This window comes from Camelus ferus, chromosome 35, assembly GCF_009834535.1.
Source record: "Camelus ferus isolate YT-003-E chromosome 35, BCGSAC_Cfer_1.0, whole genome shotgun sequence".
Classification (NCBI taxonomy): Eukaryota; Metazoa; Chordata; class Mammalia; order Artiodactyla; family Camelidae; genus Camelus; species Camelus ferus.
In genome coordinates, this window is record NC_045730.1 from 23,918,789 (window position 1) to 23,935,652 (window position 16,864).

The 16,864-nt window shown below is 41.0% G+C and overlaps 1 protein-coding gene across 3 annotated transcripts in view; it reads right to left on the reverse strand.

Annotated features, from left to right (window-relative positions):
• Positions 1 to 16,864, reverse strand: part of MPP7 (membrane palmitoylated protein 7) — a 163,007-nt gene that overhangs the window by 137,022 nt on the left and 9,121 nt on the right. The gene's annotated exons all lie outside the window — the stretch shown is intronic.

Genomic DNA, 16,864 nt, shown 5'->3' on the forward strand with positions numbered 1-16,864 from the left:
ACGCCTTCACTGAGAATCTGGGTAAAGCTGACCAGCTTTTTCATTTGCTGTAGTTGTATGTTTTTGATCAACCAAACCACTTACCCACTCTTTAAAAATTCTTCATCAATCGCAAATGTGAGGTTTTTAATGCTTCTCCAAGGAATAATTAAACCTGGTTTAAGTTTCTTTGTCTCCTCTTTTTAAAATAATTCTGTCAAGTGAGCTCTCAATAATGCCCAAAATTACGAATTTAGGTTCTGTAAGAATAATTATGGCTTCTCTATTTAATACATTTTTGTGCATGTGAGTAACAGAGAAAGTGTTCTGTAAGAGATTTGGGAAGGACTTGAGTATAAGCCAGCTCTCTCTTCTCTGAAAGAATAATTTACAGAGGGAAAAAATTCACCATGTATTTGGGCACATATGACACAAGAGATACAAGACACTGTTGAGGATGCACAGGACGGGCTGCAATAAAATTATTTCCTAAAAAGGTTCCAGCAGAAAAAAAGCAGCATTTTAAAATTAGTCTATTTTACATAGTGAGAGAAAAGCCATTAAGAGCAAAACTATGTCAAGGTTCACTTGATTAATATATACAATAATTGCTATAGCAGATTTTAAGAAGAGAGCAATCAATAGAGGTCAGAGAAGGCTACAGTGAAGCTGGCAGGACACGAGCCAGGATCTGAAGGAAGGGGAATGCGACCTAGAAGGATGCTTTCTAGACCGGAGAACATCCAAGATGAAAATCAGCAATCATCACGTAAACCCACAGACTTTCCAATGCACTCAATTTCCGCCATGCAGAAGAGAACAGTAGTAAGCACTCCAACTCAAATTTTCACTTTATGTGTTTGCATTAGTCATAGTCCAATTCGGAGACTAGAGCTGCAGTAATTTGAACAAGGAAAGTTCAATGTGAATAGTTACTCACTATGACAGGATATTCTACAAAGCAGTAAAGAAAAATCTCTCGGGCTGAAGGAGAGGACCCAGAAGAAAACAGCCTTGGAGAGGGACCCCCTACCCCAAGACTAGGACCAGAGCTCGTTGGAGGAGGTGTGGTCCCAGCCCACTGGAAGGCTGGCGCTCTGGGCACGAGCTTGTCCACTGTCACCAGACAAGCAGGACCCACTCCTCCAGGACGCACGTGGGCAGAAAGCCAGTGGTGGGACCCTGCTTCTCAAGGTGCAGGAGGGTGGAGCGCTGGGGACATGAAACCAGCCAGGACCAGGAAGGCCATCTGAAGAGTGTGCTGAGCTGGGACCCAACAGCCCAGGCGACGATTAAGCCAAAATTCTAATCTCAACTAATGAAGACCACTCTTGCCTATTCAGCGGGCACTTTCAACTTCAGCCTCCTCACCAATTTTTTTTTTAATTAGGTGTGGTAATTAGATTTTGTTTTTTTAAATGAAGGTACTGGGGGTTGAACCCAGGGCCTCATGCTTGCTAAGCACACGCTCTACCACTGAGCTGTACCCTCCCCCCACCTCACAAATGTTTGGTATTTATAAAAGAGGATAGAAACAGAGAGTCATGTTTTCCAACATTAAAAAAAGTAGTAATCATGTCTGAAAGTGGAAAAACCACACAAAGCACACAGCAAGTAAAAATTTTAGGGGCTAAGGAAGGTGTTCATGGTAATAGGGGCTGACTGCAGCAAGACGCCAAGATGCTTTTAAGATCTCTAAACTGGTTAGGCTGGCTACGCTGAAGGGGAAACATACCTGTCCTTTCCCTTTAGGAGAAAAAAGCTACAGTCGTCCCTCGGTCCCCATGGGGGACTGGTCCCAGGACTTGCCCAACACACAAGTGCAGGGATGGCTTCAGATCCCAGTGCGGACAGGTCACCTGTGGTTCCAACAAGGAAGGGGGAGGGCAGGGAAACGCAGTTGACAGAGGGAATCTGGGGTAATTCCTTTACAATCACGGCTGTATTCTCAGTAACTCTGAAACACGGTCATCTGTCAGGGGTGAGAACAGCACGTCAAGGGTATGTATTCGCAAAGGCTGGGAAGAGTCATCCTGGAGGATGGAAAAATGGACAGAGCAGGGTCATCATCAACGGGTATTTCACTGGCAATATGAAAATTTAAAGCCTGCATTTCCTTTGATCCAGTAATTCACTCATTCACTCATTCATTCATTCCACTTCTAGGCCACCTGGAGGGCCATCTGCAGGGCCCAGACCCCGCTGTCTCCAGCGTTTAGAAAGAGAAACCAGAAGGAACAGGAAAAAATCACTTTCATTTCTGCTCCGTGTGTTTCAGCATTGCTTGACTTTTTACAGACAGACGTTACTTTTATAATTTAAAAAATTTCACTTCTGGTAGTCATTGGACAGCAACCTTTCTCCAGCACTACAGCTCACAACCTCCCCCCAGTTCTGTTCCTGCCAGAGTGGACCGCCACTTGCTAGCCCCTGAAAGTGTAGCCGTTTCCATGCACTCTTACCCCAATCCGCCAGATCATTAACGTCCTGGGGACTGCTACTGCTGTCACAGGCCCCTCCCTCAGGGCCCCTGAGATTATTTGGAAGACAAAGCAAACATGTTAACAGTCTGACCTCAAAGTTTCACAAACTGGTTTAACATAACACACTTGACAACATCTCAAGTGTGTGGAGAAAGAGGGAAACTGCCCCGAGTCCCTCGGCATTTCAGAATTCCTCCGGATCCTTTCCTGACCTCACTGCACAAATACTGACTACTTAACCATGTGCCAGACTGTTAAGGCTGGGAATGAGATGGGGGGAGGGGGGTTAGCAAAGAAAGTCACCCCCCGGTGTAGTGCAGGAGACGGGTATTAGACCTGGTGAAAATAAATGTAAAGCTGTAACTGTGAAAAGCACTGCGAGGGAGGGGGTCGCGGACCATGAAAGACTAACAGTGGACGTCAGCAATTTCAGGGAAAGCTTCCCTGGTGAAGTACGATTGTGCTGAGAGGGTCAAAGTATAGGTGATAACTGGGGGGTGATGAAGCGGGGAGTAGAAAAGTCACGTAGGAAAAACAATGCACACGCAAAGGTCCTGGGGCAGATGCAGCCAAATGACGTCGATAGAGATACCAACTCAGTAACTGCTAGTGAGTTAACATTTTGGTGCATCCAGTTTTTAATCCATAAAATAGGCATCATAGTTCTAAGCTTACAGGATTGTAATGACGATTAAATGGATTTGTAAAGCTCAGAATGCTGCTTCACACAGCTATACAACTTTACATAGCATTTTCTAAAATAAAAATAAATTCCAAATTAAATGCTAAAACATAAAAGTACACCCAAGCACCAAGGAGACAGAATACTAAAGGTAAGTTTATGTTGCTGGAAAAAGGCAAGAAAGACAGGCAAGGGTGGACCTCACATATCGGGTCAAGGGCGGACTAGAGAGAAGACAAATGATGAAAGCGATGACTCGCCCCTGACTCGGGTCAGTCCAGACGTCTCCACAGTAAGACAAGTGGGGAAGAAAAGGGACAAAATGGTCTCGGCTCTAAAACAGCTTAAAAACCTTCAAGATAAACATAATGCAACAAACACTTGCAAGAAACAGCAATAATCTTAATTTTGGTGCTCTCTGTGTCATAGATTCATTGAAAGTCCGCACAATACTGACCTCTGTAACCTATATGTCAATGCACTGTCGTAAATTCAAAATCCAAAGTGAGGTTCCCGGAAGCCAATCATATGCCATTCACACCAAACGTGCTGAATAACTGCAATTCATCCTCAAATGCTTCAAGCAATTACAGAAAAATAAGAGTAATCCCGTTACTGAGGTAATTCTACCTTCTTCTCACTTCTCCCAGACTGCCAGTGTAGACATAAAAAGGAGACACACTGACGGCGATCAGCCACTCCGTGCTAGATGAAAACAAGTGACTCGGAATAGAGCAGACATCCCATGCTCACCTGATCACTCATTCTGGATCTCTGGAACCCTGCCTCTTGAAGCAACCATGGAAAGGGCTCATTAGATACAGATCAACTTTGTCATAATAAGCACCGTTATCTTTCGGCAGATCTAGGCCTCAGGAAAGGCCATGTGCAGAGATGGTGGCAGAACCAGCCAGCAAGTGTGACTCATCTCAGGACGGAGTCATTTTTTGCATTTTGTTTTTTTTAAAGAGATACTGCTTTTTTTTTTTTTTTTTTTTTTTGGCTAGCAGAGTCTTCCGTAAGCTTATTTTCATAATCATTAAGAAAACTTTTAATATGTAAAAGGCATGACGTCTCTTAAAGATCAGGCAAACAGGTAACAGTAATACAGGAAGATAAATGTGAAAATTATCTAAATGTCCAAAACCAGATTGATTAAAGTATAGAATATTTATTCAATGGAATATTCTATTCAATATTCTATTAATGGTGGGTCAGTGTTTATAATTTAATATCATATGAAGAAATTATAATGTAGAATAACATATTTTGGTCAAATTATGCATATAAAGAACATTGCATGAAAATAAATTTCAAAATACATATATTACAACTATATATGGCGGCTGAGGTTTTTTTAACAGCTTTATTGTGGTCTGGTTCCTGTACAGTAAACTGCACATATTTCAAATGTACAATCTGATGAATTTTGATAGATGTATATACCAATGAAACCACCACCACAAAAGAGATGTTGCTTTTAAACTTTTTAACATCGGTCTCCCAGCAATTTCCCCAAGAGTTCTTGATATAATTAATATATCTGTAAGAAAAACATTCAGAATTTCTGCTTACAGATCCCTGTTTACACTTTAAGTGTTTTGAACATTTCTGAGAGACATGCATCTTCCATGTCAAAGTTACAGAGTTTTATCAAAACACAAAAGATTCTGAGATTTGAAACTCAGCAAGGATATCCTTTGCACAGGACACAACATTCTCGGAAGTTAGAAAAATGGCATCCTTCAAGAACCTACCCCCAGGAGTCACAAAGAGACCTTACCACTTGGTACAGACCACTTCACAAAACTGATCGTCAAAAATTTTCTTCTGAATCATGAAAATGGGGCAGTGGAGGGGAGTAGGAATAAAGGACTAAGAAAAAAAAAGAAAGAAAGAAATCGGGCAATATATTCATTTCCTGCACAGATGAGAAAAGGTCATGATGCCTTCTAACAGAGGAAAATGACCAGACTTGTCACACTTGTCAAACAAAGGAGAAGTATCTTTTCAACAAGAAGATTGTAGTGTAGACACACGGCCTGGACTCCATCAGAAGAAACCCAAGGGCAAAACAAAACACAGAAGCCTCTAACCTACCCAAGTGCTGTGGTTCAGAGAGTCTAAAGAGAAATAGGCAAAGGATGGGGCTGTGATTTCCCTCACTCATGAGATGAAAGATGAATCCTACCTGCCGTGCAGACTTGAAGACAAAATGAAAATAACTATGCCCAACGCAACTTCAAGTTCCTGGAGGGCCTGATCAAAGCAAGCAGACAACCATTCAGAGGAGCCATGATGACCGCCTTCATTCACATCGGTAGGGAGGGGACTCCCACGGACTGAAGACGAGGTCCCCATGGGCCACCTGAGACTGGTGGAAAGGAAGGGGATGCTGGGCGGTGGGAAGGGTGGTGGCGGGGGTACCATAGGAAGAATTGTGATTTAGTGGTAGACGATTAAGTCTCCAGATTCAAGGATCAGTATGACACTAGGACTATTTGGATACCTGAGCAACCAAATTGCATGTGGAAGGAAGATACTCAGCTTCATTGGTTCCATGTTCGGTCTGAGCTGAGGACGGAGCATCAGGCAAGGCGGAAACGTACTGACTGACTAAATATCACTGAACTGAGAGGAAGAAAAAGATCTCACTTAAGTAAATAAACTACTGAACCCAGAGTAGGTATTCACAGAACATTAAGACACCAGTAAGACCCAATATGAAGCATTCGCATCAAAGATTCTGGCCCGTCTTGAGGGGTGATGCCTACCACCACCATAATCAAATCCGGCACCAGCAACGCTATATCCAAACACAAGAATGATACCATATCAAGACCCAGGAGAGTCTGACACAGAGTGAAAATTTACTACCAGAGAAGAAGGTTTTGCTCTCTTAAAACACACACACACACACACACACACACACACACACACACTAGAATGTTTTAAAAAAAAATTAAAAGAATGACAAACTTATACCAACTTAAACTTACTATAAATACCCAGCATGATCCAGGACATTAGAATCTTAACCCCTGATTTGAGAATTGGTTTAACTAACAGTGAATTTCACACATTCCTTCCCTCCCCCTCCACCGCATGTCTGTATAATTACATCTACACCATAGTCTAGGTATAAGGTGTCGCTATGTATATTGTAGATACTGTAGATACTCTGAAAATTCAAGGAAAAAGATGACAAAGTATAAATCATAGCTCTACCTATATAAACCATAAAGAAAGCTTTGTTCAGGACAATTTATTTCCTATTACTTTTTTTTTTTTACTGTGCTTGAACAAATAGAAACAATTATTATTAAATCAAGGGAAATTAAATTAATGCTAAAATGTGACGTTAATTCTCAAAACAGTAACATCTCAAAAACAGAGAAGCATCAAGAAGTGAAGACGTTTTTCCAGTTCCAGAAAACAGCTTCTGTAAAAAATATAATATTCTGTACAAGACAGTAGTAGTTCCTAAGAGAATAAAAGGCCCAGAATTTGATGAAGGTCTTCCCGCAGCGAATGGTTCGCTCCTCTTGCAGATTCCAGATGCTCAACATTCCTGACATCAGAATGGAAAAATTTACTGTTAGTCTAGAGAAATTTAATATCACCATTCTTGTCATTTCCCTCATAGCTTCATTATTAGAACAAGTCTGGGGAAGCTATAAACCTACGTTAAATGATAAAAAAGATGTTCCCCGTGTCCAGTCACATTAGGTACCACAAGTAACCAAAATATTTAGAAATCATATAGAAAAAGACTTGAGAAGGACAAAAGTGTCTATTTGGTTTTTTCCCTTTGTTTTGATATTTGCATTCTGTACAGTATAGCCAGGCATAGGACTAAAACGTTTTACTATAACCAAGGGCTAATAAACACTAAAGAACATATATCGGCGCCCAGAACAACACTATAAAATTTTATTATATTAATAAAATGGGATACACCAAGCTTTAAATTTTCCACTTTGTCAAAGGTAAAATAATCAGCACTATTCGGTGCCATTCATAACAGGACTCAATTTTTCTCATTTAAAGTATGTTTTATTTCCAAAAGTACCTATACCACTAAAATACTTTAATATAACCCCAACAGAGGCATTCTATGTTTTATACTCCCCCTTCAACTCCAAATAACTTACTAAAGCATTTGGCAAGCTAAGTTTTTAAATATGCAAAACAATTTAAATAATTATAGTACGGCAATTCGCTTAGTAACGTCTTACACCATTACAAGCAGACCTGGGAGATACTGGGGTTTCAGTTCCAGACCACCATAATACAGCAAAGCTCGCAATAAAGTGAGTCACACGAATTCTTCGGTTTCTCGCTGCATATAAAAATGATGTTTACACTATACTGTGGCCTATTAAGTGTGAGACAGCATTATGTCTAAAAAAGCAATGTACGTATCTTAATTTAAAAAAAAAAATCATTGCTAAAAAAACGCTAACCATCATCTGACAGTGCAAGGTTGCCACAAACCATTAATTTGTAAAAATGGTGTCTGTGAAGTGCAAGTAAAAAGAGTTATCCCGTACCTTACAGTCTATAAAATCCAGGCGAGTTAACAGAGGTAAGTGTATACGCCTGTAGGTAACTTTCATTTTTAGACGCCATCTCTAAGCTTCTGTGGGTTCCAGTGTATAGGTAACTTCACAATGGCAATCTGCAGTCTTGCAACCAGGCATCCTTCCACACCACCAGTCAATACGACAATGCTCTGATTCTTAGCAGTGTCCATCCTGAAGATAAAGCTATGGCCAAGCCAAAATTACATGTAAAACTCTTACAAATTATGGCTTATGGTTGTCTTCTAGAACAAAGGATTCCATTGACACTGCATCAAACCAGTTCCAGGGCCCCCTAGCCTGGAATAGTTGGCTATAAAAGTTAAAGCATTGTATTTGTTTTATCATAGTTAACGGTACAATTGGATTTATCTCCGTTTATTTCAGTATTTACATTTAAAAGTTAGTATAACATGCAGCTAGACCAAGCCACACAGTCTATCTGGATTTTAACTTACACTGCAGAGTGGCAACCTAAATCTTAACTCTAATCACACAACGGTGGCTACCACTCAGCGTATTAAATGGTAAATAATGGACAGACCACCAGGTACCAACCTTCATCAGGAAGGTTAATTAATTGCGAGAGAAACCAAGGAAGCAGAAGGTGGCTCACTGGTTGTACGGAATGATGTAGAAAGACAGACAGGTGTTCCTCACAGGACTACTGCAATAAGAGATTTTAAAAAATGAGCGCTTAGAACCTAACTTACACCGCCCTGTTTTACAGTGGAATGAATTCAAAAACACGTCGCACCTGGACCACCCCCAGCAGCCACATGGTGGCCGCTATCATCTTCTGGACCATTTCCTCTCAGAGGCTTGTGAGTTGAATGCATAAGCAATGAAGTGAGAGAAAAGCCCCTAGCAGAGTTCAAGAGACAGAATCATCTTCAATGGCTTTCTTTTCAAGGACTCTCCTGAAACATCCTGCACGGAATCCCCAAGAACAATTTGCTACAAAACAGCGCAGGAGCCCCACTCCTCAGAAAACTCACGGTATCAAAAACATTTTCAAAACCCTCGTTTCAACAGGGAAAAGATACGGGAGGTGAGCCAGTTTCCAATGAATGATGACAATGGTACTTCCATGCATGCGTTTTAGTAATAAATGGAGTAACCTATGGTGTACTTACATTTCATTTTAATAAAAATAACAAATCGGCTGTTCAAAACTGATAACCACCAAACTAAATGCTTCCTGCCTTTCCAACCCTACACAAAGCTTCTTTCAAATGCTTGAAATTTTGTTTGTAACAGAAATCATAATCATCAGGGGGTAAACCCCGCCCTCAACTCCAGAAGAATCACCCGTTGAATCTGCTGAAATTTAACAGAATATCCAGAAAGAGACCTAGTAGTGCAAGGTGAAGAGCTGAGCGTAAGACAAAGGTAGCATTTCAGATCAGGTAAGCAGTGAGAAGCTGTTCCCCTAAAAGTGCTAAATACCTGCTTTACCGTTTCAGGAAAAAAAAAAAAAAAATGAAACCAAATACTAACCTAAATCCTTATATGATGAAGTCAATCCTGAATAACATCTTTACCTTCAAATCGTGTCCTAAAAACTCAGTCTAAGAAATACCTGCTATCAAAAAAAGCCCTCTCACAATATTTATGAATGATTTTTTTTTCCCAGTCAAGATGGCGGAGCAGTAGGATCATGAGCTCGCTTCTCCTCGTGACTACAACAAAACCACAACTGACTGCTAAACAACCATGGGGGGGGGGGGGGAAAGACTGGAATCTAGCAAGAAAGTTCTTCTCCAACTGGAGACATAAAGAGAGAACCACAGCAGGACGGCAGGAGCGTGCTCGCCATGTAATTGGGGCCCATACCCCTGGGTGGATGACCAGCAAGCTGAAGGAAATGATATGTCACAGAGGTCCTCCCACAGGAGTGAGAGCTCTAAGGGTCCCCAGCCCAAGGTGCCAGCATTGGGAAGAGGAGGAGACCCCAGGACATCTGGTTTTGAAGGCCAGCGGGGCTTAACTCTAGAAGACACACAGGACTGGGGCAAACAGAGACTTCACTCTCCTGGGAAGCACAAACAGAATCTCATGTGCACTAGGTCCTAGGGCAGAGGCAGTGATTTATTTCACGGGGACCTGGGCCAGATCTGCCTGCTGGTTTTGGAGGGTCTCCTGGGGAGGTAGGGGATGGCTGTGGCTCACCCAGGGGACATAAAAGCTGGTGGCAGACATTCCGGCAATCTTCATCTACCTGAGCTTTCCTAGAGGCTGGCACCTTGATTGGATCATTAGCACCAAGACCAAGCCCCACCCAACAGCCTGTAGGGAAGCCTCAGGCCAAACAGACTGGGTGAGAGCACAGCCCCGCCCATTAGCCTTCCTAGGTCACAAAGGCCTCTGGACACAGCCCTACCCACCAGAGGTCCAGGACCAAGCTTCACCCAGTAGTGGGCAGGCACCGGCTCCTCCTGCCAGGAGACCTGCATAAGCCTCTAGTCCAAGCTTCCTCCACCAGTGGGGGAAGACACCAGACATAAGAAAACAACAATCCCAAAGCCTGTGGAAGGAACCCACAAACACAGGCGAGACTCTACCCTGGTACCAGCTGGACCTGGCCCTTGGGTGAGAGTGATTTTTTTTCATGGTCCTCACTTGTCAAGAAGCAGCAAAACAAAACAGACAAGACTTTAGTTGCTCTGTCCCATGTTCACGTGAGCTTCTTAAAGAATATTTAAAATTTTCGGAGGTACAATAGCACTACATCAGAAGGAAAAGTTTAACAGTTAATTTGAGTGCTGGCAAATCAAGGATTTCTTAAATTTTATTGATTTCAATAGCTTTATAATAGCTGTTCGATTACATCTTAATGGCATGAAACCATCTTCTTGGTTTTGTTACCAAGGCTGTTGCTCCAGAATCATACCCCTACCCTTCCCTCAGATGGAAACCAATAGCTCTTATCTAAGTTTCAGGAGCAAACGGCCAGAGAAAAAAACAGGTTAGAGCCAAATAGGCCCAAGATGACGGAGGACTTGACGTCCAGTGGACCTTGAGCCTCACAGTACGCTCACTGTAACACATTGGCCGCCATGTGTAACACAGGTGCCATGACAGTTGATGACTGACATGACAACCACCAAAAAAGCCCACACAAGGACTGAGAAGGAGAGCTGCCTCAGTTTGGGGTCCAAACCACACCCCTATTTTAAGGTAACTCGTGAATATTCCTTTCACTCTTTCCAATTCCTCCCTTTTACCAGGACCTTCCTATACATTTGGTGTCTCCACCCAAATTGGGTTGAGAAGTTGATTTGCAAACTAGGTTCCTGTTTCTCCGTTCTTTGGCCATTGAATAAAGCTTGTACTGTTCCAGTCCCAGTATGGGTTTCATTACTGGTTGTGCGAATCCAACTGGAAAAAGAACCTTCCTGGCCAAGACAAGGAAGGGGCCTGGCCCAGGCTAGAACCCCGGCACTGGTCCAGTCGACCAATTCAGTAACAGTCTGGTCTCCATTTTTACTGCAACTGCTCACCATGTATCCCTCAAGTTCTCTTCTAAAAGGAAAAAAGAGTCACATCTTTTGAATGCCAAGTTCCAAAAGCAATATAAACCCACTAAACCAAGTTCCAATACCAAAGAGAAAAGAGTATTTTCTAACGAACAATTCCACAGCAACAAGGATTTGAAATTTACCAAGGTCACTCAAACTGCCAAGAACCCCCTTTTAGAATTGAACTCAAAGATTGTGTTAAGAATTTTTTTTAATAAGCCAAAATTTCTTTTGTGACAGTGAAGACTATTGCAAAATAAAGCTTACTAATTTGGCTAATTTTAGTCAGCACTGTATATGCACAAACATATACGGGAATTTGGGCTATGGAAACAGACTCTTGATATAACTATTCTCATTTCTTACATAGGAAGAACACCAAAAAATACCCTTTTTAATTTAAATATCACTTAGCACAGCATGTTCTACCAATCAAGAGTATTGGGGAGCAAGGAAGGACGTTTTCCAAATTTGGAACTGGGCTTCAATCTGAGGACACAGTGCAGGAGAGCAGAGTCTTTTTATTATTATTATTGAGATACAATTGACATACAACAGATGTAACATATTAGTTTTAGGTGCACAACATAATGAAAGAGCAGATTAATTCTCGTTTCTTACGGTGCTGCCTGCTGATCATTGCAGGGTCCAATGGTCCCTCTTGTGGTCCACAGGCACATTGTTTCCACTGGGTATTTAGCACTGTCCAAGGGGGGAAAAGTTCAGTAAAATCTTGTCCACTCATGTTCAAATTTGCAACAAGGTAATGATGTTTGCAGAAATCCAGCACCATCACTGTTACACCATCACTGTGCTGCAGAGATAACGTTATGCTGGTCAAAACCCTCCTCATCAATCTCCACAGACCCCACTTACTGTCATTTGTGTCTGGAAAGTTAGTGCTTCACACAACAATTATATCAAGTCACATGTTCAACTGACTTAAAAACTCGCTCACAGAAGCGTAATACAGCAATAGAAAACAGTAACACCAACATAAAGGCTCCCAATCTCCTGTGTATTTATAATCTGAGCACCAAGTGTACAAGATTATAAAACCAAGTAAACATAAAGATATTCACTAATCAACTGACAACACACTATACTGGCTCTCACGCAACACCTTTTCCTATCAAACACACCTGCTACACTGACGTCCCTGGTTTTTATCTTGGATGCCATCAACATCACTGCAGGTCACCTGGATTTCACAGGGCTGACAAAGGCGAAAGTGGAAAAGTGCTCCAACCACTAGAAATGACGCTGATGAATGAGCTTCTGAAAGAGGTCTAACAGTTACCAACCAAGGAAGAAGACCCTAACGTGCCTGGCACTGCACTGCCCTTCAAAGGGGACAGTGTGAAAGCCAAACTTAAAACCTGCAGGAACTGAACACTCCAGGTATTTTTGTTGAAGTGCTTTTTTTTATTATCCTGCTGGAAAAGTTAAGCAGTGTTACTATCAAATGTTGTCAGCAATACTATGCCAACACAGAAAATTCCAGCAGGATGCATTCTTCAGGTTTGGCTTCAGCTTTGTCACACATCCAAGGGCAACAGAGGTGTTGGTCGGAGGATGCCATCTGTGTGTCCTCCCCCTGCCTCACCACAGTTCACCAGTAACTCCTGGAAAGGAGCTTACACGTTCATCTGGGGCCCTGATTTTTCTGACAGTCACCCAAAGGACATCTTCGGATCATCGGGCTCTGTGGACAATAGGGCTTATATTTGCAATCCCACAGGATGAATCTGTATTTGCAGTCTTTAAAAGCTGCTGCTTGAGGGTCTGAAGTCCAATTAGTCTGAATCTAGGTGCTGACTGAGATCCTCCCCTTTGGGACAATGACTGTCTTAGCACACCCTCAACTACTGGGAGCTAGTAAAAATAAAACAGGATGACTGGAAAATCACAAAGGTTTGAGAGACAACAGCTTGGGCAGGGTTGAAAACTAGGGTTCATCTCCTCATAACTCTCCAAGACTCGGAAAGGTGACTCTTTCGTCTAATACACAGAAACCAACACAGAGTTAAGCAAATGAAGATACAGAAGAATGTGTCCCAAATGAAAGAATAAGATAAAACCTTGGGGAAAAAAAAAACTTAATGAAACAGATATGTAATTTGTCTCATAAAGAGGAAATTTGTCTTATAAAGATGCTCACTTAACTCAGGAGAAGAATGAACACAGTGAGAACTACAACAAACAGACAATATAAAAAGTTCCAAGGAGAAGTAACAGAGCTGAAGAATAAAATAACTGAACTAAAAACTACACAGAGTGTTCAACAGCAGACTACACGAATCAGAAAACAGGATCGGTGAACTGAAAGGCAGAGAAGAGGAACTCAGAGAAGAAGAAAATCATGAAAGAAGAAAAAGAAGTGAAGATAGCTTAAGGGACTTATAGGACGTCATCAAACAGACTAACATTCACATTACAGGAGTCCCAGAAGAAGAGAGAGAAAAATGGCAGGAAATTTATTTGAAGAAATAATGACTGAAAACTTCTCTAACTTGGGGAAGGAAACAACACCCAGATCCAGGAAGCCCAGAGAATTTCAAAAAAGATGAACCCAAAAGACAACCACACCAAGACTCATTACAGTTAAAATGTCAGAAGTTAGAGATGAGAGAATCTTAAAAGCAGCAAGAGAAAAACAACTTCTTACGTGAAAGCGAATCCCTGAAAGACTGCAAGCAGATTTTTTTCAGCAGAAACTTTGCAGGCCAGAGGGAGTGGCATGATATATTTAAAGTGCTAAAAGAAGAAAACTTTGAATATGAATATTCAAAATATTCAAAACCATGAATATTCTACTAGGCAAAGTTACTATTCAGAATTGAAGAAGAGAGAGTTTTCCAGACAAGCCAAAGGGAAAGTAGTTCATTACCCCTAAATGGGCCTTAAAAGAAATGTTATAGGGACTTCCTTCAGCTGAAAAGAAATGATGCTCCTTAATAACACAAAAGTATATCAAAGTATGAATCTCACTGGAAAAGGTAGTAGCCAGTATGACAGTAAGACAAGAAAAATAAATAAAAGGAATTAAAAAAAAAAAAAAGAAAGAAAAAGGAATAAGTAACACTGTTGCTCTTTGCAGACGGCATGATGTTACATACAGAAGACCCTAAGGACTCAATCAAATCAATGGCAGAACTAACAAATTAAGTTGCAGGATACAAAGTCATGTACAGCAATCTACTGTGTCTCCATACACTAAAGTATCGGATAAATTAAGAAAATAATCCCATTTACAACTGCATCAAAAGGAATAAAATATCTAGAAATAAATTTAACCAATGAAGTCAAAGACCCATTCACTGAAAACTGTGACACTGATGAAAGGAACTGAAAAACACAAATTAACAGAAAGATGCTTCACACTCATGGATTGGAAAAATTAATACAGTTAAAATAGACATACTACCCAAAGCAATCCACAGATTCAGGGCAATCCTTATGAAAATTCCAATGGCATTTTTCACAGAAACAGGACAACAAGTCCTAAAATCTGTACGGAACCGCAAACAGCAAGCAAATCTGAGAAAAAGCTAGAGGCATAATGCTCCCTGGTTTTAAACTGTATTACAAAGCTTTAGTAGGCAAAACAGTATTGTAAGGGTGTAAGAACAGACACACAGGTCAACTGGAGAAAGTAGAGATTACAGAAACATGCACAGATGGTCAATTAACGTATGACAAGGATCCTAAGAGCATACAATGGGGAAAGGAGAATCCCTTCAGCAACTGATGCTGGAAAAACTGGACAGTTATATGCAAAAAAAAAAAAAAAAATGAAACTGGGTCATGGTCCTACACCATATACAAAAATTAACTCAAAATGGATTAAAGATTTGAATGTTTGAATGTATTGAAACCATAAAATTCTTATAAGAAAACACTGGCAGGAAGCTCCTTTGACACCAGTCTTGGCAATGATGCTTTGGATTTGACACCAGAAGCAAAGGCAACAAAAGCAAAAATAAACAAGCAGGACTGTATCAGACTGAAAAACTTCTACACAGCAAAGGAAATAAGCAACAAAATCAAAAGGCAACTTACAAAATAAAAATATTTGCTAATCATGTATCTCCTAAGGGTTTAAAAAAAGGGAAGATTATCTGAATAGACATTTTTCCAAAGACATACAGAGGACCAACAGGCACATGAAAAGATGTTCAATGTCACTAATTATCAGGGAAATACAAATCAAAACCACAATGAGAAATCACCTCACACCTGTTAGGATGGTTGTTACCAAAAAGATGAGAAATAACAAGTGCTGGTGAGGATGGGAGAAAGGGAGCCCTCGTGCACTGTCGGTGGGCATGTAAACTGGGGCAGGCACTGTGGAAAACAGCACAGAGGTTCCTCAAAAAAATTACAAATAGAACTACCACACAACCCAGCATTTCCACGTCTGGGCATTTATTCCAACAAAACAAAAACACTAACTCAAAAAGATACATGCACCCCAATGTTCACTACAGCATTATTTACAACAGCCACGATATGGAAACAACCTAAATGTCTATGGACAGATGAACAGATGGAGAATATGCGATCCATACACACACACACACGTGCAAATACACACACACACACACACGCAGGCATGTTACTCAGCCATTAACAAAAGAATGAAATCTTGCTATTTGTGACAATATGGATGGAACTTGAGGGTATTATACAAACTGAAGTAAGTCAGACACCACTTATACGTGGAAATGTGAAAAAAACAACCACCAGTAGCTCATAGATGCAGAGGACAGACAGGTAACTTCCAGAAGTGAGGGCAGGGGTTGAGCAAAATAACTTTCAGTTACAAAATGAATAAGAGTGTGGATGTAGTGCACAAAAGCATAAGCAACGTGTGGAAAAGCTGGCCTGTGTTGTTCAAGGCTCAGCTGTACAAATGGCCGACAAGCACACGAAAAGATGCTCGACATCATTAGTCATTAGGAAAATGCAAACAAAAACCCCAATGAGATGTCACTTCACACCTATTAGAACAGCTATCATTTCAAAAAAATACATAGTATGGATAAGGATGTAAGAAAGGGTGAGGATAAGGATGTAAAGAAATGGAACTCTCACACACTGCCGGTATAAGTATAAAATATAAAATGCTGCAGACTGTGGGAAAGAGTCTGGTGGTTCCTCAAATATATAAGCACAGAGCATGACCAGGAAAGTCTCCTCCTAGGCCCATACCTTAAAGAACTGAAGTCTGAGATACAAACAGATACTCGTACAGTAATGTACACTGAGGCACCACTCACAACAGGCAAGAGATGGAAACATCCCAAGTGTCCATCAACACATTAATGGATAAACATATATATATTCCAAACTGTAAAACTTAACGCAGGGCTATAACGAGGATCAGATACAGCTCCAGGAGGAATTAGTACAAATGGAAGACAGGTGAGAGTTAACTCAGAAAAGAAGGACCAAAAGATGTAAGTCCAAGAGTGACATGAGAAATATGGGACCCAGAGACAGTCTTACACATATTTATCCTGACATGCTAGAAAGAGAAATGAGAGAGAGAATGAAGTGTAGGTAATATTTTACGATGACAATTGAAATTTTTCCAAAATCCATGAAATACGT